The sequence below is a fragment of the Idiotropiscis lumnitzeri genome, chromosome 4, assembly GCF_059441095.1.
Source record: "Idiotropiscis lumnitzeri isolate Australia: NSW breed Sydney's pygmy pipehorse chromosome 4, RoL_Ilum_1.0, whole genome shotgun sequence".
Classification (NCBI taxonomy): Eukaryota; Metazoa; Chordata; class Actinopteri; order Syngnathiformes; family Syngnathidae; genus Idiotropiscis; species Idiotropiscis lumnitzeri.
The window spans coordinates 14,584,986-14,608,854 of record NC_142394.1 but is presented as its reverse complement, the minus strand read 5'-3'; the positions used below and the strand labels follow the sequence as shown (position 1 = coordinate 14,608,854).

Sequence of the window (23,869 nt, the reverse complement as noted above, 5' to 3'; positions counted from 1 at the left end):
ACACTTTTTTTCCCCTGAAATATTAATCTCAACAGTCGCAGTTTGCCATTAATTTTAAAGCTTTTGACCAATTAAGGATAGCAATGCACATGCTGCAGGGTGTTAATATGAGTTTTGTCTCAATGTGACTGCACAATGTAGTTGTTCTTTTTGTTTTAGATTATTTTTCTTTTTTTTTCTTTTGGGGGGGGGGGGGTAAAAGGGATGTTTTGACCCGAGTCGTGTGTGTGTGTGCTGTCAAGTGATTCATTTTTTTTTAATCAGAAAAAATTCCATGATTAATCATGATTAATTACATTTTTCAACTACTATTTTTGGCGAAGCTTATAACAGATATTTACTTGAATAATATCTTGGAATTGATGCAAAATCACCAAATATGAAGTATATTTAATTCAAAGACTGTTCTAACATCTTTCTTGGATTCTTGAATACGATCTAAATGGAGAGGCAGACATTTATTTTCGAAACATTTCTCAAAACTGCCCACAAGCGCCACACTCCAGCAGTGTTGGTTTGCAAGCCCCAGTGGTAACTTAAACACAGTGTTTTGTTCTGAGATGGGCTGTAGACAGCTAATTTGGCACAATATTTGCAAAGTATGTGAAACGTATGCTGTCCTTGTTAGTTTGTCTTACCAAGACTTCCTAAGTTGCTGATGGATAACTACAAAACTGTTCCGAGAGGCTTTGTTTATGTATGGAATTGTGTATGTGGAAGCCCTTTCTCCCCTCATGGTGATGTGATGTGTGTTATCCCCCTCCTTTGACAGTGTTTGTGTGTATGTAGTTCACTCCGGTAATTTTAGCAGCAGTGGAGGGAGAAGTTCAAGCCCTGTCAAGTGCTGAGCAGTCAAATGTGAGCTCTGTCAGGCTATGCGGACATAACTATACCCAATCCTTCAGCCCTAGCCATACACCCAATGTCTTTTTGGACAACAATGGTTTTCTTACAGCCCGCAAGTTTTCACACAAAGCAGATCAATCTTTTTTTCTATATATCTCTGAAATATGGTTGGATACCCGCAGGGTGATATCCTGACTTAATACAGATGAAAAGTGAGTAGGCTGTAGCGAGGCTTAATAAAGTGGCAGGGACAAGACCACCAGCCATATTTCACTGGAGTATATCTGTCAGAAACCTTTTTCTTAAATTGATACTTGACTGTCTACTTGTAGAGATATCTTTTTGTATCTGCCTCTCACAAGGTTGCAGTTTGTTTTACCTAAAAGCAGGGTCTTTGGTTTACCATGTCGATCCGTTCACACAACTTAGCTTATCGGTTTAAATTATTATACGCTTCAGCTGGGAGTGGTAATAGCTTGACGCAAGCGCTCAAGAATTGCTCCGCCAAATTGAAGTTCGCTGTCAATATTGTTGCCAATTTTGTTAATCAGCATTAACAGCATAAGATGCCATAAGTTTTGATATTGAGGAAATACATTGTGGGTGTGAAAAAAAAAATAGGGAAACAAATCAAATGTACACATATGTAACAAAAAAGAAAAAAAAAAAAACAAACAAAAAAATGTGTACATTTGTTGCCATGTTCTCAAAATGATTCCCACTCATAAGGACCTCCAACAATGGGTGTGCTGTGCTTGCAAGGTTATAAAGTAATTGTCACTTTAATAGTCAAGAAACACGATCTGCAATGTGCCCTGCAACTTGCCCTGCCGAATGGTAGAATTGAATACCTCTTGTTAGCACTTATTGATGCTGTTTGGAAAAAAAAGCATGTCGCTCCACATTTTGCCTTTACTCCCCAATATATTTGTGTTTTAGATAAAACACATTTTTGTGGCAGCACGGTATTTTAGTCGTTCACACATCTGTTCAAATCTCAGCTCAGGCCTTTTTAGGCTTACGAGTGTTTTCTTCGGTTACTCAACAAATGCTATTAAATTTAATTGGTTCTTGGCCCGTTCCACTTTTCCTAACGAGGTTTTTACTAACTAACGAACGAGCGAAAACAAAAAGATGAGGGAATAATTTCCAACAGCTCAATATGGAAACATCGTTTTAATTTTGCTTTAAATGACCTCTTATATACTTTATTAAAATTTTTATTCCTACCATTAGGATTTAAAAAGCTTCAAAGATAGGCCTTATTCCCGCTGGCAGGGTAAGAATTTATGATCCAGCATTTCCCATGGGAGTTACCTTTGCTGGATCCTTATCAATTACCCCTGCAGCAACCTCCCTGCATCATCTCTCATGCCGGGATTGTTAAAACAAAACATGATTTTCTCATGAATGAAAAATGCTCTTTAATGTTTTATATGGAACCCACACGAGAGGCGCTAGAGCCAGCCAGGGTGGCTTTGTGCGGGAAATGCCGAAAATGTGTCAAAATGTGTGACACACGAGGCTCCTTTTGTAACATCAGCCTCTTGGAGGCGTCGTGTTTCTGCTGATTCAACAGTAAAAAGCTGACTTAACAGTTGTATCTTGTTTTCCAGTGCGATAAACCATTCACGTTGAAAGAAAAGAAAAAAAAACATGTGTGATCTTAGAGGTTGGTATTTATGCCCAATTGGCGTGTGTTGTTGTGTATCACAAAGGATGAGGCAAGCAGGTGGAAATGCATTCCCTGCAGAGCTGCCCCCCCGTTCATGGTGCAAAAAATACATCTGTTGAAGGCACATTTCGGAGGGTTACAACTCAAAGGAATGAAACAAACAATGACAATCCGTAATTTTTCTGATCTTTATTGTGAGTAGAAGTGTCTAAATTGACACAACAACCCTTCGTTTTGTTTTTTTTTGTCTCTCACTTATAATGAGTGGAACCAATCCGATTCTCAGATGGGTTGCACAGCTAAAATCGTCATTTTCTTCCTGTTCAAAATGACAGAATCAATTGCGGAGAGAATTGCTGTCAGGTGTGATTCACAGGAATCTAAATTATTGTATTTTTCCGGACTATAAGCCGCTACTTTTTCCCTAGATTTTGAACCATGCAGCTAAATACAAAGGTGCGGCTTGACTGTGGATTTTAATTTGACTGGTAGGGGTAATGCAAAACATTATTCTTTGGCGTAAAAGTAACACTGCATTTCACCCTGAAAACACCTGCCTCACTATAAAACACGGTGGTGGCGGCATCATGATTTGGAGCTGCTTTCATTCAGCAAGGACAGGGAGGATAGAGTTGATGGCAAGATGGATGGATTTTGGAAGAAACCCGGTTGGAGCCTGAAAAACACCTGAGACATGGAAAGAGGTTACCCTTCCAACAAGGCAAAAGCCAAATACGTTTGTACGTTCCACTTTTCAGTTTCTTCATTTCTCCATCCATCCATTATCTAAGCTGCTTCTCCTCACAAGGGTTGCTGGAGCCTATCCCAGCTGTCTTTGGGCAGTAGGCGGGGAACACCCTGAACTGTTTGCCAGCCAATCGCAGGGCACACAGAGACTCACACTCACACCTAGGGGTAATTTAGAGTGTCCAATCATGCATGTTTTTGGATTGTGGGAGGAAACCGGAGAACCTGGAGGAAACCCACGAAGGGCATAGGGAGAGCATACAAACTCCACAGAGGGAGGTCGGAGCCGGAATCAAACCCTGCATCAATGCACTGTGAGGCGGGCGAGCTAACCAATCGTACACCGTGCCGCCTTTCTTCATTTTTTTCATAAAGTTCAAAATATCATATACATTTCATTCGACTTCACAATTGTTTGCAACTTGGTATTGATTCAAGAATCAATCATGTTTACTAACATTTGTCTTGTAACCAGAAAAAAAGGTAGAGGTAGAGAGAGAGAGCGAGAGAGAGAGATAAAAAGTGCATGAGTGACAGTGTGTGTTTATTAGTAGCCCGATGAAACCCTAAGGGGCGAAACACGTAGCATTTTTAATACCCCTTTAAATTGTGTACGCGAGTGAGAGACTGTGATTATCATCATCAATCACATTTATACTCACCTTTCTTGCCACTCTAGGGCTCGTTGTTATAATTAAATAAATATTGAACCTTTTTTTTTTCATGCTGATATTTTTCCGTTGAACCAAATGGATGAAATGCATCGAAATGTGCGTCCATGTCAATTCTGATTCGTCAATATGGCTGAATGTCCATCCGTCAGCCATTTATTCCACTTTGTGAACTGGAACCTATCCCATCTGACCTTTATTTTCTCTGCCAATAGGTGAACAGCCGTGTTGCTTTTTCAGAACGTGGAACGTAATGTAATGATATCACTTGTTGCATTCATCTTCCAAGCTTTTTGTGCTGTGTTTTAGAGGCTTCCGATAGCAGTCATCGCTTAGTGAACGGAGCCGTGTTTTGCTCTCTGAGTAAGCGATGGAAATCATTTTTTGTCACCTTTGACACCATCAGATGCTCAGAGATCGAAAAATGGTGACCGCCGACTCACGGCACATTATCGGTGCCTCTCATCTCTATTTGCTCTCATCTTTTCAACCTTTGTACAATACGTGAAATGGTCCTTTTAGAACACCCTGGCCGTGTCTTATTGAAAGAGTTTGTTACTCTTGCTTTCTCTCTCTTTCTTTTATTTTACTTCTTTTTTTTTTCCCTCACCAGCATTGCTTTCCTTCTTGACACTCTTCTTCTTCATTGACTCCCCCCTCCTCCCCTCCTCCCGGCTTGGCTTGGCTTTATCAATCAGTGGGTTTTGCCTTTGTGCGGCTCTCGGGATCAAATCAGATTCACTCCAGGATTGAACGCGTGTTGCCATGGCCCGCTGCATTTGAAAGGCAATCCATTCAGCTGGAACTTTTGCACTTCAATTTGGAATAAGATGGATGCTGGTAAACTTTGTAGCCCCTGAAATGTTTCCTCGGTTGCCTCACATCAACGGTTGATGGACAAGGCTCCCTTATACAATGCTTTGACGGATTGAAACTGAAATCCCCCGCATTATGCCTGGTGTATTCATTATGCGTCTTTGACAATAATGAGTATTTATCACATACACGCTTTTAGGGATGCCGGTAAGGTTGTAGCCATAAATACATCTCATCAGACTTTTAAGCCTTCATTATGAGGGCTCGTTGATGTTGCGAGGCACATTTCATCCTTTCCTCCCTTCACCTAGGATGATGCATAATTCATAGAGGAGATGAGACTGTCCTTGTCAGAACCCTTCTCACCTGCTTGAAATACTCACTTTGGTTTTCCGGACTTGCAAAGGGCCCGTCATGAATTGCGCTTGTGTAAACAAGCTAATCTTCAGCCGCGGTCGCCGATTTCGTCGTCAGAGGTTACCGAATCTTTGCTGTCGCTCCTTTCCTTGCTGCGCTTGGCAATTTCTTCTTATCATTAAGCCACACCCACACAGTGCCACCACCAGACTGTTTGTATTCTTCCCTTCTTCTTGCAAACATCATTAATCCGCTCCCACGTAGCTGTAAATTCTCCAGACACTAAACAGCTGTGTTCGCAGACAGCCTCATGTAGTTCATTCATTGTTGTGCTTGGGGAACTGGCAGGTTTATGTCTCTTTAGTTTACAGCCCACATTCTGACAATTACCCTCTTACGTCTATTAGGGGTGGCTATGATAAATCCCTTCATATTTTTGATCGTTAAAAACAAATATGATCAAACATTCAGTATAAATAAGGTTCTGGTGTGGAGTTGCTACATCTGGAAGCTGAAGCCAGTGATAAATTGCCTTGCTTGGCAGCGACCAATAGAGAGCACAATTAATTCAAGCCTGGATCGTTTGCTGTCATTGAAATTGAATCAGCTTGTGATGATGAGTTCAGGTTAGAACTTCAATGTAGAAAATACAACTTGAAATTTTTAAGGGGGAAAACCACTTTAAAAATGTACATTTTTGATATTCATGTGTTACCCAGTCTTCTGAACTCTAATGAAACACTTGAGTTATCACGTGGCTTTTCTGATTTTGGTGCGTCTGTGCCAGAGCTTATTGATCTGGCAAATAAATTATAATTTTTTTCCATGTACCCCCTGCAATGCGCTCACATACTAGTCATTGCTGTTTGGCGCATTGAATGAATTTTTCCATGAAAATTTGAGATGGCCTACTGTGCGGTCATTGAACGCACCCTGAGTCGACTGCGGAATGCGAGTAAGTACTTGATTTTCATTTGCTTCCCCACGTAGCTATTGATCGTTAAATGCAAGCACTTTTTTCCCCCGAAACCTTGTTAATAAATTGAAAATCAATGAACACAAAAGTGTGTCCTTTGTGTCTTTAAATGAAAACAACCGTAGTAATGTCTCACCACTTTCACTCGATACCTGTTTTGGGAGGTGGGGGCAACTACATTGGCATAACACCTGTTTCGACCTGCACTTGTGCCCCCCGAGATAACTTGGGCAGGAAAGGGCGCTAGAGCGTTGTAGCAAGCCGTTTCACTTCATCTGATTGTTGATCAATACTGATAAACCAATTGTAGAATAACACAAGACATGCCATGCTATGCAGCAGGTCAGAAATTCTGACATGACGCGCTTCGGACACCAGGCGACTAATTGTTGAATATGTCGCACTACACGAGTTCCGACACTCTCACGTCAAAATCAGGCTACATTTGCGTAATCTGACGTCAGCGTAACTTTTCCATTGGTGTGAAAGTAAGTGTGGATTCTTTTCTGTCTATCTGTGCCCTGTGATTGGCTGGTTGTACCTGTCTCACCCGCGGCACTATTGAAGACCAATCTTCTAGAAAATGGCTTCATGCAAATATGTTACTGCAATACTGTCCCACAGAGTACCAGATGTGCATTCAATACCAATGTAGGAAGCAGGCCAAGATGGCCAAGTTAGCAAACAGGAAGCTAAATTTGGTGTTGCACCATCTTCAACGATAAAACATGTTTATGCAGCTACTGTAGTGTACTCCATCACATGGAGATGCACGTGAGGTGGATGCAATCCTTCTGTCCTTGTCTTCGCACTGACATCCCTACCACCATAAACACACTACACCTCAAGACTGTCACCAGCAGATCCCCGCTAATGACCTTGCCAGAATGGCGGTAATGATGAAATCGGCGGGGGGAGGGTTGGTTTAGCTGCATCGCGGACCTCAGCTAATAAGCCTCCTAATAACTCTGTTAACATCAGACCGATCGGGCCACGATATCAAACGCACTCAAGCGTGCTATGAACCCAACATGATGCCCGGTAACCTCACACTCTGGGGGGGCTGAAGAAGAAAGAAAGAAACCTACAACTCAAAGCTGCAACATGTTTGTTCACAAACTGCCAAACTAATAGTCACTTAAAATGCATTCATCCTGTTAAACCTTTATTTATTCACAAATATCCAGTTTTGCAAAAGATCTCTATCTCCAGTCAAAAACAAAAGTGCAACCTTGTCATGTTACACAAATTTAGCTTCTGTGCTTTGTTACAGTCTGCTGTCATAAATGTAGTAAACACAGCATTACACTTTTAATAACCGCCTACACTCCCAACAAAAGCTCACGCTTGCCTAACGTTCGCTGGGATAGGCACCTGCTCACCTATAACCCTAATTGGGACGAGCTTTTTAGAAAAAGGATGGATGGGTTGTCCGTGTTTAATTGCAGTAATAAATAAGGCCCTCAACTCTCATCTTGTTGGTGACACCAAACTCTTTGGACATGCTGATATTCGTCGGAAGTCCCGGCCAGCTTCTATTCTAGAGAAACAGCCACATCGCTCTCTGTCCAGCTGATTGTTTATTATCCGATTCCCACAAACATGACCACAATTGGCATTTTACCACATACTCATCCTGTCAAGTGTCTCCCATTGTCGCTGAAAGATAGCCCCCATTCCCTTTGCTTAATTATTTTGATGGCTGAAGACCTTGACTCCAACTAGTAAATCACAGAAACCGGATTAAATGGCCGTTGTTATTTCAAAATGGCTTAATGGGTTTTTATCTCATTTTAACAAACAAAAGAGTCCAACTGGTAGCATTTTCCTCATTTTGGAGGAGAGGCCATTAATTACTGGCGCAGGGAGGAGACATTTGTCTCAATAAAACACAAAACGGCCTGATGTTCATTTCTCTCTGTTTGGCCCGCTGTGATTATCTCAGCGATCAGTTCTCAAACCTGCTCATCTTTTTTTTTTACTAACTCACATGTGAGTGGAGATGGGGCTCTTAAATATTGACAAGTAATTGCTTTATTGTCAAAGACCTTATATCTATATATGTGTGCGTGCGTGTGCCTGTGGGAGGGAGGGAGAGTGAGATTTGCTCTAATTCCAGCTTCATATTGCCTTGCTGTGATGTCCCACTGATTTTAATCTTCTCCTCTCAGATGAGAGCCATTCTGGCTTTCACAGTGCACTTTAACTTTAGCCCTCTGAATATTAGCTGCCTTTGATACCTGCCGCCGACAGCCTCCCATGTCTGCACCCCCCGTGCGCATTTACTGCCCTTCTGTTACTCTAATTCAGTCATCAGAATCTTGTCTCTTTAAAAATAAATATCCCTTGTATGTTGCCCTTTTCTTTCCCCTCCCCTTGTGATCCTTAAGACGCGGTTAAACAAACTGTTTTGGATGTGTCATCTTTTTCTGCTCATGCTGCAGTCCTGGCTTGGCAATTTTTGTGAAGTGGACCGCTGCAGCGAGATAGAGACTACGGATTTTAATACAGCTGAGCTACTGCACAGCAGCAGGGCAGAAGTACAATAGCCTGCATGTCGTTTTTGTTAATTTGATTTTTTTTTTTGTTTGTCGTGCATCTTTAACCCTTACATGGCAATGACGAATTAGCTTGACCAAAGAGCCGTTGGTGGTTTACGCCACCCATAGTGTATTGGTTTCTCTTTCGTGGAACCCCTTCCTGACCAAATACTGTTCAGGACATTTTTGATAAATAGTAGCGTTTTTCAAAATCGAGAGAAGCCATAATGGAAATTACAATTACATTTTGAGTGATTGTCCGGCCCTATTTCAAGATTTAAATTGATGCATTCCCACTTGATTTGGTTCTGGTCCAGAAGCAGGAAATGATCAAGAGGACATTTTGAATAATGGTGCTGGATTACTTGGCATGTTAACATTAAACCAACAGATGGAGTTCGGAATTCTGGCCCGGACAACAGATGGGATGTTTACAGTACCAGTAAAAAAAAAAAAAAGTTCATCATTAAGTTCCAACAAAATTGAAGAACAATATGAATGAATAAATGTTTAAATTAGAATGAATCGTAACATTTTAATTCTAATGACGTAAAGTTATATAAGGCACCTTTGTATGAGTGTATCTAACATGTTAATATTTTGTGATTTGCCGTGTTTTTCACTGTTGTTTTCACACTTGTACCTTTATTCTGCATGTTGTCCATATTTGAGCTAAAATCATTGGAAGGGCATAATTGTTTTTGTTAGCGGACAGAATGCATTCACATAGGATCACAACTCGTCACATTTTAAGCGAGTGTAAAGATACGGTCATTCAACTCAAGTTAATAAGCACAATCATATTTTACATGTATTTATTTATTTTGCTTTTCAATGTTATTAAACTGTAGCTCCAAACAAAACTGAAAATATCTTCTATGTCCATGTGATTAACATGATTTAATTTGATGGAGAAATGTTACATTTACATTTGTCCTATGTCTTCAGCGTGGTTGTTTTATACTTTTGCATCAACACTTGGAACATCTTACCATTTTCCCCTTCCATTGCATGACATTTACCGTATAATAATGTCACTGCATGTACTATCCGGCATAAGAAAGGGACAATAACAACCAGAAACCGTTATGTTTTATTCACAAGTGATATTTACATTGAAATTAGAGGGTCACGACATGTTTTCACATGCTTCTTCCAGTGTCTCCGATGTTTGCCCAGCAGCCTACTTTTTTATTTGATGCTTATTAGCAATGAGACGTGCCTGTTGAAAAAGGACAATGTCACGGGAGCTTCACATATTGAAAAGCCCCAGTGAAGCTTCATTAACTTCCCCCGCCATGGTCCCAGACAGCAGACTACGGAGCACATATTTAATGCAGCTCACAAGTACAAGAACATCGGCGCCATTTTTAGAGGATATACTTGATGGATGCACTGCTGCGCTTGATTGACCAGTTTTGAGTGATGCATGGAGGAAAGAGGAACATTTGTGGAAAGTTAAGCTGTTGAAGACGTTGCTGAGTCATGCTTCTGTCTCAAGTCAAAGAAACAGTTTGCAGGCAATTGAAATCAATTTTCATAAATTAATCAATGTAGAGAAAGTGCCTTTTAATATGACTACTTAAAAATACAAAAGTGTTTTTTTTTGTTTTTTTTTTTGAATATAGAGTATGTTGGGCGACGCAATGTACAATTGGTTAGCAGGCCCGCCTCACAGTGCATTGTTGCAGGGTTCGATTCCTGCTCCGGCCCTTCCTAAGTGGAGTTTCTTGCTCTCCCCGTGCCTGCGTGGGTTTTCTCCAGGTACTCCGGTTTCCTCCCACATTCCAAAAACATACATGTCAGGTTGATTGGACTCTCTAAATTGTCCCTAGGTGTGAGTGTGAGCAGATGGTTTGTTTTTGTGTGCCCTGCGATTGGCTAGCAACCAGTCCAGGGTAGAACCTGCCTACTGCCCAAAGATTGCTGGGACAGGCTCCAGCACCCCCGCCGACCCTTGCGAGGAGAAGCTGATCAGATGGTTGGATGCTGTATATTGAAATTTCATATTTTTGTGGGAATGCGTAGCTAAATGTTGGTTTATTGTCACTCATAATCAAAATAGTCCAATCTGAACGGCAGCAGTGCTTCCGTTTTTTATTATTTCTGCCTTCAGTATTTTCTTTGATTTCCTTGCAACATGACAATATAATATTGCAACTTTAGTTGACAGATGGACTGTTTTCCCACTGCCCTTTTGTTTTTGTTCATCTTTTTCATCTTTTCAATTGAGAAATCAATCATATCCGCAATTTTGAACTTTTGCCAACTTGTTGTTTCATGTTGACCCCTTTAAAAGTGCTTTGTCTCGTGATTTCCATACTATCAGAAAGGTGCGCACAATCCTTATTTCTCTTGTGACTCACCCCTTTACCAAATAGACAGCCAGAAACCCAGTCGCCTGCTGAGTTTGCTACATGGTATTACGTTTGATTTGTCGTTGAGCCTCTTTGCTAGAATTTGTTTGTGGCGAGAGGAATGGGATCGAGGATAGACAGAAGGAGTGTTGGGGGGGAAAAGAACAACGGTGATGTCACCTGCTAGATAGGTAAACAATCAAGTATGGAGTGTGTTCAGGATGGGCTCTCTTTGAATATAAACAATCATGACTTTTCAAACCACGGCGAGGTAAATTACTTCACAGATACACAAAAAAAAAAAAGGTGAGTGAGGTGGACAGACCAATGTGATTACAAATTGTGATTCACCGTCACCTTGGAATGAACAAAACAAATTGCTGTTTGACAGAGGGAAATTGTATGGCCCGGAAATATTGGAATTGTGAGAGCGTTTCTGGTTGTCAGAGAGGCCACTTTTTGTCAAATGCGTCATCATGTGAACGTGTGGTATATTGCCGTCCGAAACCCGCATGTCCTCTTGATTTTCGTTCTGTTCAACATGGGTAGTGGCAGTGTATAAAATGCACTGGCTACCGAAACTAATACGACGTCGGACCATATTCACTTTGTTCTGAGGACAAATGACGAGCATCAACACAGTAAAAACCGGAATCTTCCTTACGTTGTTGCCAACGACTGACACGGTCAAATTCACCCTCGTCCCGCATTGAAATGCAATCTCTTCAATGCGTTTGCTCTTCCCTTAACATGCGAGGAAGTTTTTCCCTTTGTAAAGGTCGGTGTTCTCAAAGGTCCTCCGGTTTGAATTTGTCCCTGCTCAGCATGTTGTGGAAATGTTACCAAACTTACTCATTAGGTTCCTGTAACTGAAATGCCGCTAAGCTAGCAATATGATAATGCCTTGTTGTTATTGCCTTGAATGATGCATTGCGAGGGGCACCCACTTTCTGCTTCGCGTCTCTTTGCCTCGAGACGTAAATCTGGAAAGATGAGGTCGGTTATTCTGAACAACTCGTTTCCAAATAAATGATTATGATTGATGGCAATGGTGTTGGATGAACAGATAAAAAGTACTTTGATAAACTCTTTGCGAAAGAGATTGAGTGGAGGAAATGTTCAGTCCAAAAATATGTCACAAACTGATTTCTTTATATTGGCTGTAAACAAAGCTGAATTCCATTTATGAGCAATGCCGCAAGTTGCCTTCTAGGTTTGAACTTTTTCTTGCATTTATTTTTATTTCCGAGTGGTAATGTTCTCTTTTCTGATATCTTATTTTTGTCTTTGCTTTGTTGACTTTCCCCTCCTGTCAGTCCCCTCGTCTTTATCCTTGATCATTTTCTTACTGCAGTATCCATGCATCTGTATTTCATGGTCTACAAGAGTTCTGGGCTTGTTGTCTGTTTTCCTTTTCAGTGCCTGTTTTTAAATAAAATACATTTAGCATGCAGGGTACTCTGTTTTTGTTGTTGCCGTGCAGATACCTTCAGGGTATTTCTGTTTGTGCGGCTTTCGCTCCTTGGTTTTGTCCTTTTGACCATACTTTATTAACTCCACGGTGCCCACCCGAGAAATCTGATGAACTTTGCAGACATTTTGGACATGCCTGATGTTAAAGGTGGAACAATATTTTGCTTTCTGCTGTGATGCGTTGTCTGCCCGTGGCCTGCTCTTTGCCCCATAAACAAACAGAATGTCGAAAATTGAAAGCTGTCGAGCTGTACAAGCAAGTAAACATGCAAAGTTCATTGTCAAGTTATGTCTATTGGTACTGTATGTATGTGCACTGATGCTCATACTAAAATCCTCTTCGGGCAGGTAGGCTGTCCACTGAGATATGGCTTCATTGCATGCATCATCAATGCATCATTTACACTGAAATATGAGCCCACATCGACGTATGAGAGCTGACTGAGTCCATGTCCATGAATTAATGATTTGCCGCATGGAAAGTAGCCATCCAGCAGTGGCCGATGATTGTTAAGTAGGAGACTTTTAAAGACGAGACAAATCATACTTTGTACGCTCAGATTTGCATTAAAGTGTTCTCGCTCTCCTTGACCTTTCTTTTCACCTCTTCCGACTCTCCGCCAATCCCTCTCTGGCAGAGGTAAAACCCACTAATTAAAGTTTGCACAGGCCACAGGCATCCCCGGGAATGGAGAGTCTCCACAAATGTACTGTGTAAGGCCAATTAACCTGAGCGCATTGATATGCTTTGATTTTCATTTCAATCACATCAGGCAGAAAAACCTACTGACTGATTGGGTGTCGTTGCATATTTTTTACCAAGCCTAGTAATACTGAAATCGAGCCAACTGTTGCAGTTAAGGTGCTTAACTGTCTGATGAGGCTTGGAGGTCTTGCTGGGAGTCTAACTACGGGAATACTATCGTATGAGGTACTTGCTTCATGCGGCTAGCATAAGTCTCTAGCTAATTGCTCATTAGTTGAGATGGGTCATTCATAACCTTCATTGCCACCGTATAAAAAAAACACAACTTGTATGTTTTTGGAGCTGAAATAGTAATTTGGGTTCACCAACTTAAAAATATAAATTATTGGCATTAATATGCCAATTTGCTCCAAATCAATAGTCTGAGTTGTCTTTACTTATATCGTTAAGTTGGGGGGACAAAATGTAATTAATCCATTTAATTCTGTAAACTCTTATTTCTAAATATCACATTCACAACAGTAAAACTAAACAACAAAATATATTCAAATTGCCCAACTTAAAACTTAATTTCCCATTTTTTTTAAATCAGTGATTCCTCTACATGATTAGAACTGACAGATAAAATGGTACAGTTCTAATGAACGATCTGTGTGATTTTGCGACACAAAACTGAACCCAAATTAAGATGAGCAGCGCCATTGTGCAGTAATCTTTTACATTATTCTGGAAAGTCTTCCGAATTTATTTTTCACCCAGAAAACAAAACATTTGTTGGGTCAGAGAATGCTGATTTTGGAGCTGAAAGACAGCCTGCCTCTGCTCAAATTCATTTCTTAGGTGTTTGATGGGATTGAGGTCAGGGCTCTGTCAGATTCCTCCACATTATACAGAACCAAGCATGCCTTTATTGACCTTTCCATGTCATGCCGTCATGCTCTTCTCAAACTAATCCTGCAAAGTTGGAAACATCATTATACAAATGATCTCGTTAAGAGGGAAAACAAAAAAAAAACAACACATCATGAGTGGGGAACGACTCCAGCACTGGGTGAACTCAAAAGGTCAAGACAACATTTTAAGATGGGCAATCTACCAAATTCTTTAAAATCGGGCTGATGTGAAAATTGACTTCCATGCATTTTTCAACATAGAATTACAAATTCACAGAACTTGGCAACCCTTGTATTGTCGTCCAATTTAGAGACATAAGTATAAACAACACAACTGCTTTCCCACAAAAAAAAAACATTTTTTTTCCAGTGTGATTGATCAATGAATTGATGGTGTTTCTCTCAAAACCTTGTCATGTGACGTAGAACAGTCAGACGTTGGTCAGGCTGGGCACTGGCACCCATGAATCTCTCTCAACATGTTGGGTGGATTTGTTCATTAAAGGTGTGGGGAGTTATTTGACCTCAGGCCAGTCTCACAATGACTTCAGTGTCTCTAAATGACTCATTCGCCGCTCTTCTCCTCCTGTACTGCACTTCTTCACTCAATCAACGGCCTGTGCGATACACCCCAGTCGTTTGCTGTAAGTTTCCCTGCGTGTCGGCGCACGTGTGCCTGTGATGGTGTCGGTTCCTAGTGGGATGTAATTAACAGAAGATGTCACAATGTAGCCCAAGAGAGACTTCACTTGAGAGCTAGAATGGTACCTCCACCAAAGCTGAACAATCTTAATATTTGGATTAGCAAAGGATTGTACTCACCTCCTGCCTATGTCCTTCATTTGTGATTAAATTCCATATTGTATGCAATGCTAATGTAAGGGAAAAAGATACGCAGACAAACAGAAATGAGAAGTTATAGTTTGCTTCATTTTTCATAATTTCAGATAACAATCAATGAAAAAAGGCAATGCAATCATCACATTATTTTTGATGTTATTAGTGATGAATTGATTCAATTGAAGTTCAAGTGAAGAACTAATTGTGGAGCCGCATCTTTTCCTCGATTCACGTACCAGTGGATATAAAGTCAAGTAATATGTCTCTTTGGACTACAATCACAGCAGTCATAGCATATATATTTTCTAAATCATTTACCATCTTATTCAAATGTTTTGGAAAAACATTGAAAACAAAACAAAAAACAAAACAAGATGAATACAGAAAAACTCATTAAGCGACTTGCAATGGATATATGTATCAGGAAATGCTTTTACCACAAAATCTCGACCCACAACTTTAATATTTTTTAATCATGACAGTACATATGCAAAATGAAAACACTCGCTAGGAACATGGTGGAGTTGCTGACAACTAACGAACTGCATGGCAAACTGGTTGGTCACGATTCATTAAACTTTGCCTACTTGAGGTTTGGCACCCACAGACTCAGCATTTGGCTGATTTGTGTTTTTATTTATTTACCCATCAATCCATCCTTTAGCCAAGCTGCTTATCCTCTCGAGGTATTTATTTATTTTTATTTGATTTGATTTATTCATTTATATATGTATCTATTTGTTTGTTTATTTTAGCTTTTGTTTGGAACACTATGAATATTATTATAATTATTATTTATTTATTTATTTATTTATTTTCATCTTCAGTACTTTTCTAATGGCTGTCGATTATGCTCAGATTTCGGCTATTATAATAGTGTGGGTCCACTGTATGTGGATTTTTGCCAATGCCCCTGATTCTTACAGTAGTTTATATCACTGGTACTGCTTTCATCAGCACCATGCACCACCAAAATTGTAAGATAATGCGATATTGGTTGAGTCATTTTTCATAAAAAAATGCTTTATCCCATAAACGTACAAATAATCCATCTAGATATAATGATTTTTTTTCCCTTCACTCACACCCTAAATTCCTTGTTGTACGTCACCCCGTAGAGCTCAGACCTTCAACAGATCCGACCAATGCAATTTGTTATGGATGTTCCTCTTAATATATTACTCATCTATAACTAATATTGATTGGCTGGCTTTTTGGACCGGTGACTCATTCCATGGATCATAAACTTGGAGTGCCTCGGTGTAACAAGTGCACCTTCTAAAAATCCCCCCTCGATCGGTGCTGTTGATTGTTCAATGGCGAAGGCGGCATGTGATTCACATCAGCCTCATCAAACCACACAAGCTGACGCAAAGACACGCTTGCACAAAAGACGCCGGTCCCTCTGGATTTGCAGGCTCCTCACACTCGGGCTGGCAGGAGCTCGTCTGCTTTGCCTTCCTTGTTCTCGGCCGCCACCCCCACACAACCTGGTCCAACAAAGATAAACACATGCTGGGTGGATTATTAGAGACGCACTGAAGGCCCCACAACAGAGCAGAGAGGGCCGCTTTGTCCTCCGATGGTGGCGGCGGAACTCCGTGCGATCCGATGCAACCCCCTCCCCCGGGGGTTGTGATACGTACTTAGACACAGGTGGGCGCTGATACCAGCATGTGAGCGACAGTGAGTTGGAATTGTCAAAGGAGAGCTCTGCCACATTGATTTCACTAATGACATGGTGGAGGTTTTTCTTTTTTTTTTCCCTTTTCTTTTTCTCACTCCCACGTCAGACACGTCACACGTTTAAAGACCTGACAACCACAAAGTCAATCTAGCCACATCGGCACGACAAGCTAGCTCCATTTCCATGTTTCTTGATTTTAGTACATTGTCCGAATTGGATGCAGGACTTTTCATGGATTTGTAATGGGACTTGCTCTATTCTTATTCTTATTGACAGGCGCACATGCTTCTGGCGTTAAAACAGGCACATTTTCATTTTTATGTTGCTTGTCTAATTTACTGATTGAGATTTTTAGGATCCTACCTTGCCTTTCTGGGCATTCCAGCAGACCGAGGGCATCTTGTATTACGCACCCGACAAATTATTGACAGAAGGTAGACTGGACTTTAGACATGGTGAAGGTGGTATAACGTGATTTTGGTGAATTAGATCTAAACGCAGGTAGCCGGATTTTGTGCTCCGCTGATGAGTGTGGTGGATGTCATCGTATTTCATTTAGACATATGATAATGGTGTGGATCTAAACCTCCGAATCTATCCATCCCTTCATCGGTATTCCGAATTGCTTATCCTCACAACAATTGGATACCAGCCAATTGCAGGGAATGCTTAAGACGAACAAGCATTCATACTCAAAATCACACCCATGTACAATTTTGAGTGTTCAATTTACCTAGCATGCACATTTTTTCGAAATGTGGGAAATAACCAGAGTACCCGAAGGAAACCAACACAGACCTGGGGAGAGCATGCATGCTCCACAAAGGAAGGCTGGAGCCCGTATTCAAGACATCGACCTCTGCACTGTGGGGAAGATTTGCTAGCTAATCGGCCTCTGAAATAAATTAATCGAATGCATGATCATCATCATCTTGATTATATTTTGTGAAACTCCCCTGTGTTCAAAAGAAAATCGTAGAAAATCGTAGAAATCGTGGTATAAGGCAGTCTCCGAGTGCCCACTTCATAGTGGAGCTGCTTTTATTTTCCTTAAAACAAGTCGGCTGTGTTCTCTCCCACAACTGCGTGAACACCCTTTTCTAACAACACCTGTCTATAAAAATACCAAAAGATGGGAAACTCCACATTTACGATGCAGATATTCGAATAGCGCAACAAGATAATGAGCAATACTCCCTCTTTCCTTGTTGAATATTTAAACAATGAAGTGAGTTAATAACAAAAAAGTATGTGTGAAATAATCATGTGTTTGTGGTTTAGAGTGGGAAAATACATTACTAATGTACACAAAAAATAATGAATATACATATTTTGTAATGCATAAATACATATGTATGCATTTATTTCTTGTTTTAAATTGATTATTAATCAGCATCTAATTCATCTTTTGGTCCATTTAAAAGAAATAGTGATTGTTGTCCTGTTCTTCTTCCAGTGGTGCCAGTAGGGGGCAATGTGCTAAAGGCCAATGACTGCATGGGGATGCATGAGTGTTTATTGGAGGGGATATGTGTGTGCTCCAGGCTCACTGGGTTTGTGTTAATCATAGACATGCCTGAAATGTGTCTTCATGTTATGACTGTGTTGAATATTTGAACTGAGTCTCCATGAGAAGATGTTTTTTTTGGGGGGGTTCACGGGTTCTATTTTTGAAGAAATAGCATTCTTTCTCTTTTTGGTCCTTTTATGTCTGTCTTAAAATAACAGTTAGCTGAAGGAAAGGCTAAACTCTTGTTTGAAAACAGGATGTTGGGTAATGTGGAAGAAACAAAAAAAAGTACCCTTTTAGATTTTATTCTCTTACTGCTGTACGTTTGGAAGCAAACACTTTGAAATGTGCTTTGGCTACGTACGTACCTGCTTGAGTAATCACTGTCACATCTTATTACCTTATTAACATGTTATAAATGGAGCTATTGGCCACATTTGCAAACTCATGTTAGACTTCTTATTAGAATATGACAACCTACACTACAACACTTTTATCTGTCCCATATTTGGCTGATTCTCACTCCCACCCAGGTTAATGCATCCAAAATTGATTTATTTTTTAATCCAAATGATGCTTCTCAAATCTTAGTATTCTATTTTGTGGATTGCGTGTAGTAATTGAATGGTAAATGTCGGCATATGAAGGGACATTTTTAGTGATTGTCCTTTTTTTCTTCCCATGGAAAGCCACCATTGCCTATTTGAAGACGTTTATTTCTCCCGACCTGAGACACTCCATTTATAACACAAGTCTAAAAATCACTCTATATTGACACACGTCAACTCCGTATAAAGACACAATGTGTCTTATTCATCTTTTTGTCATTTGCTAAAATATTTTAGAAAACATCTTTAACGTGGCAATTTTCACACTCAAATCTATTGACACATTTTGAGGTTTTCTTTTTTGATAATTGCTTGGTGTTTTGCTGTTTGGGGCGGGACTCTAAAATGGTTACATACAGGATTTCCTCGCCAATAAATGCCATACTCTTACTAATTATTGAGTTATCCTTTTGAATTGGCAAACATTGCAATGTTTAAACCCATCAAAAGCTGAAATTTATTTCAACACTGACATGAAAAGTATTGAATATGACTACTGGGCCACTGCTAATTGTCATTCATTTGAGTATTCAAATACTGTATATTAAAATGAAATGTAACTGCAGGTACATAAAAATTAAAACCTCAAATGAGTGTCTACCATTAACACTTAATCTGGTATATTTCCTTTAATTGTGTTGTTGTCGATCAATTATCTTGGAAAATACCAAGTCAGGTGTGCGTGGATCATTTTACAATATGGTCACCAAGTCCTCTGCTGGGGTTTCCAATTAAGATACAATCTGTTATCTCTTCGGACCACTAATAAGCACAACAAAGCGGATTGAGCGGACCCCCTGGAATTCATATCAGACCTCTCGAAATTACCATCAAGCCTCTCTATCTGATGCATTGCCAATACCTGCTCACGTTCCCAATTAAAAGCCACAGGCAGGTTGTTCTCCTCTGAATAAGGAATGTATTATGTCCATCGCCACTGTGACGCATAACGAGTGGTCACCAGCTAACTGTGTGGGGCTCGAAACACTTCATGTTATTTGCAAGATTCTTTTCATCTAAAATCAATGTGCGGATGTGTGTTGTGAGCTATGTGAGCCCAGTGGGTCAGCGTGTGATGTGTGTGCGTGTGTTTTCTTTCTGTGATAATTAGGACATGAATGTGGCCAATCAAATGCTGTGGCCACCAGCAAGTGCAGCTTTGTTGACCTTCTTTTCATGCTAATGCCAATTACAACAGCAACCATGAGACAGGAAGAGTAATGCCAACAATTAGATGCAAACAAGCTTTATTTAGTTGTATTCCTTCTTTGGAGGGAAGGAGGGTTTGCATTCATGAGTCTTTTGATTCATTGTGGCTAGCTTTCAAAGCAATAATGGGAAAGACCAAGAAAAATAGCCATTTTTTTTTTAACTTCTGTTGCCAGGCAGATTAGCAGTCAAGGAAACCTTTAGGAAACTGTCCTCATTAGGGCTTTAGGTAACCGGGACTCAGTGAATTTTGGTGAGCGGCAATCAGGACTGGTCAGCAGCTAAAAGCAACACAGCTCAATTTCTAGAGACAGCCCATCTGCGCCATGGTGCAAACAGCGGTGGATACTGATTTTCGTTTCCGCGTGACATTCGCTGTATGTGTTTGCCAATTTGGCTGACTAGTTTCTGCGAAGCTGTGTGGGCCGGTACATTAAATGGTCCGTCTTGTGAATGCCAGGCGTGGCGACGATTTGGTGGCAGAAAGTCAATCTACCCCTTTGAATCATTGCATTCAATTTTTTTAAACGTGCTCCACTGGGCAGCACAGCTATCGTGGTGCACACGGACGATCGACGGTGTGGAGTGGCCAGTGGCGAGACTCAAGTGCGCAACTAAAGTGCCACGTTGAAAGGGAATGAAAGGATCCACTTTGATTGGGCATGATTGGATTCAGCCATGGCCACTCTCACAACGGCACAGCCCCCCCTTTGCAGATATTCTTACCCGTGCTTGTCTGCAGTTGGAGCTCACCTTCGCACAGTTACACCGCCTAGCATTATTCATGCTCGTCACGGAAATAGTACCCTTAGTGTTTTCATAAGATTTGTGTGGCTTTAGTCCACCAACACTTTGGGGTCAAATGAAGAAATCATCAACTGAGTAGGGCTAGGCGATATGACCTCAAATCAATATCGCGAGAAATTGAGCAATTTTACCTCTAACGATATTTGGGGGGGCCGGATTCCAACGTTTAACGGGCCACATGTGGCCCCTGGGCCGTAGTTTGCCCACGGCTGTGCTAGGCTATCGCGTCCACCCCTTAGACGTTCTCTCGTATGGTGTCGCCTCCGTTATAGGCTGTTGTCACTTGTCGAACCTTGCTTCTCACTTTGAACTTTTAGCACAGCATGGTTGTGTTGTGGGTGGTGAAAAAGAAAAGATTGGACGCGCTGTTTTGGGTGCTTACGACGCACTTTGTAGTTCGTGTTCTTTTGCTCAAACATCGTCTTTATGGAACCCAAAACATTTCTAAACGACGAATTTCTTTTCGGGAGAAGCGCATCAGGAACAACTTCAACTAAAGTTACTTCGTCTTCAGCCGCTTCTGGATTTGAATCGCCAGCTACGACCGCGTCGTCTGTACTCTTTCTTGTTCTGATGGGTGGAGTCACGTGACTACAGCTGTCGCCGTCTTAAAGGGGCATGAACATAGCCACAGTTGAAAAAGACTTTTCTTTTCCTTTTTTTTTTAAACACCAAATTTACCAACATGGGCAAATTGATGTCGGCCATTGTAATAAATTTCGGTAACGGTGAATTTTCGGTTTATCGCCCAGCCCTACAACTGAGTATTGTAAGAGTGATTGTAGGGAAAAAAAAAAGGAATCATACATACATAGCAGTGCTCTAACTTACCTTTTGCACACGTTGCACAGGTGTGCCCAACGTGACATTCACTGAGCTGCCAACCTATGGAAATTCACTTCCTGAACAATTTTTTAGAAATTTTATATTTTCAAAATATTGTCTTGGACATTACAGTATGACTGCACACGACTTTTTTAAAAAAAATTTTATGTATCGCTGACCTCACAATTTGGTGAATTTAATAATTTTCCACAAAACTAAATTATTGGTCAGTGCTAACATGTGCTTTTTACAAATTAGTGACCTAAATTAAATTAAATTAAATTAAATTTTCGAGTCTTTGATGATGCAATGTTAATGCTTAAAAACATGGTAGTTTTGGAGTCTCCTAAAAAGTGATGATTTTGGAGGATTCTTCTGAACACCTGCGATATGTTCAATATTTATGCGTCAAAGACGAAATCACTCACAAAATGATTTACTTTACTTTACTAAAGACAGGACCCCAAAGATTTTAGGGCTAAAGAGCATTTTCATGTGCAGATATTTTCAAGCATCAGATTTAAAAAAAGTATTAAAAATATCACTCATCATATCCACACTTAATGAGCATGGCCGTTTGTGTTCCATTGTTTCCCATCAAAAAAATGTCAGGACCACTTATCTACACTAGCGTCGCCAGTCAGCAATATAGTTGTCGTTAGTTGTTGTCTTCCATTATTGGACATAATAATCTAGCAATGAAACTGCACTTTGTGCTGCTGCCCTCGCTTCTCTCCACTGATTTTGATCTATTAAGACGAGCAGCAGTTGCGGTTAGCCTCAAGTACAGCTGCACTGAAGCGTCGGGAATCTGAGCGTGTAGCCAGGTTTCTGTGATTAATAAAACGCAACAGTTCCGAGCATACTGATTTCATTTCCTACTAGTTGAAGTACCAGATCTGCCGTTTGGTTGTTATGGACCTGTCGTTAGAGAGGTTGAGAGGCTCGGCAGCACAAGTTGGAGTGACCGCTGGCCATTAGCCCTTTGGTTTTTATTCCATCAGCCACATACAGCGCCTGACTGACCCGACTACAACCCACTAGTTGCGCTGTCTCCGAAGTTAACATTTGTACTGTAATCAAATGTTCATTAAGTCCCTACGATTACAGTTTTCAACAGCAAAGGTAAAAATTTATTAAATGTGTGATTAAACAGGTGCCATCACAGCCGACGAACATGAGATTTACTGTCCAGAGTGATGCTTGATAACTCGTCCGTCCTACACACTTACCGCTCATTAGTAGTGACACGCAAATTGTATGCACACACTCCCACGGAGCTGCCTCCATATAGACTTTTCAAGCTATCGTAAGCAGGCACCGCCACCCCGGGGACGCTCCTCGATTTGACACTGCTTTTCAAATGTCACAGGCAAATTCGAAACAAACGTGAGTCATTATTTAGTAGTGTCACGCTGTTTTTGGTTTGGTGGATATTGTCATTAATGGTCATTTATTTGTACGGTGAGTTTGTCCACGTGACAGAAGCCGTAGCCGAAGCAGTACCTCACGATTAACCCCAATGACATTTGCTTTCTTAACCTTTACATGTTATTCGTTGTCCATGCACAGATAGTATTTCTGGGTCAATTTTCACTGATTAGCAATCGTCTATATCAAAGTCAGAATGATTAATCAGTCTTGGATTAAAAGACTCATTGTTGGTGGGCAAAAATTTTGATTCATAGGCCACATTGGTTTCTAGTGCCGAACCATGAGCAGATGGATGGAGTGTTTTGGTAACCTCACCTCATTGGAGAAAAAAAAAATACATAAGGATATTGTAAAAACATGCTTTAATTTTAAATGAAAATGAACAAAAGAAATACTACAAATTATCCGTTTTAGAGAGGGCACACATAAGAATTAAAGAAAAAAAATATTAACACGGTTTATTTGTCAAATTTTTTTCAAGTTCAGAGGGCCGGGTTAAAACGTTTAATGGGCCACATTTGGCCCCCGTGCCGTAGTTTGCCCATTGCTTTTTTCGAGAAAAGAGAATCTGTATTTATTTGATACATTGCACGCACGATTGTATGATTGGAACGGAACGTGCCAAAGCACCCTCCAATCTCTGTGACTTATTTTAGTTATCATTCTATGTTTATTTATATATATATATATATATATATATATATATATATAATCATTCTTCTTCCCAAAAGTGTGACATTTATAAAATACTTTTGTGTGTATTTTGAGTCACCAAAATTTATGGTCATTTAAGGTATTTTCATTTTTTTTTTATTAATGAAACCTACCAACATGGTTTGGAACGACAGACAAGGCAATGCGAGGTTATTGGATGTTGTAAGGTAATTATCTT

The 23,869-nt window shown here is 40.4% G+C and overlaps 1 protein-coding gene across 6 annotated transcripts in view; it reads left to right on the top strand.

The window, feature by feature from the left end:
• Nucleotides 1-23,869, top strand: part of diaph2 (diaphanous-related formin 2) — a 348,568-nt gene that overhangs the window by 136,830 nt on the left and 187,869 nt on the right. The gene's annotated exons all lie outside the window — the stretch shown is intronic.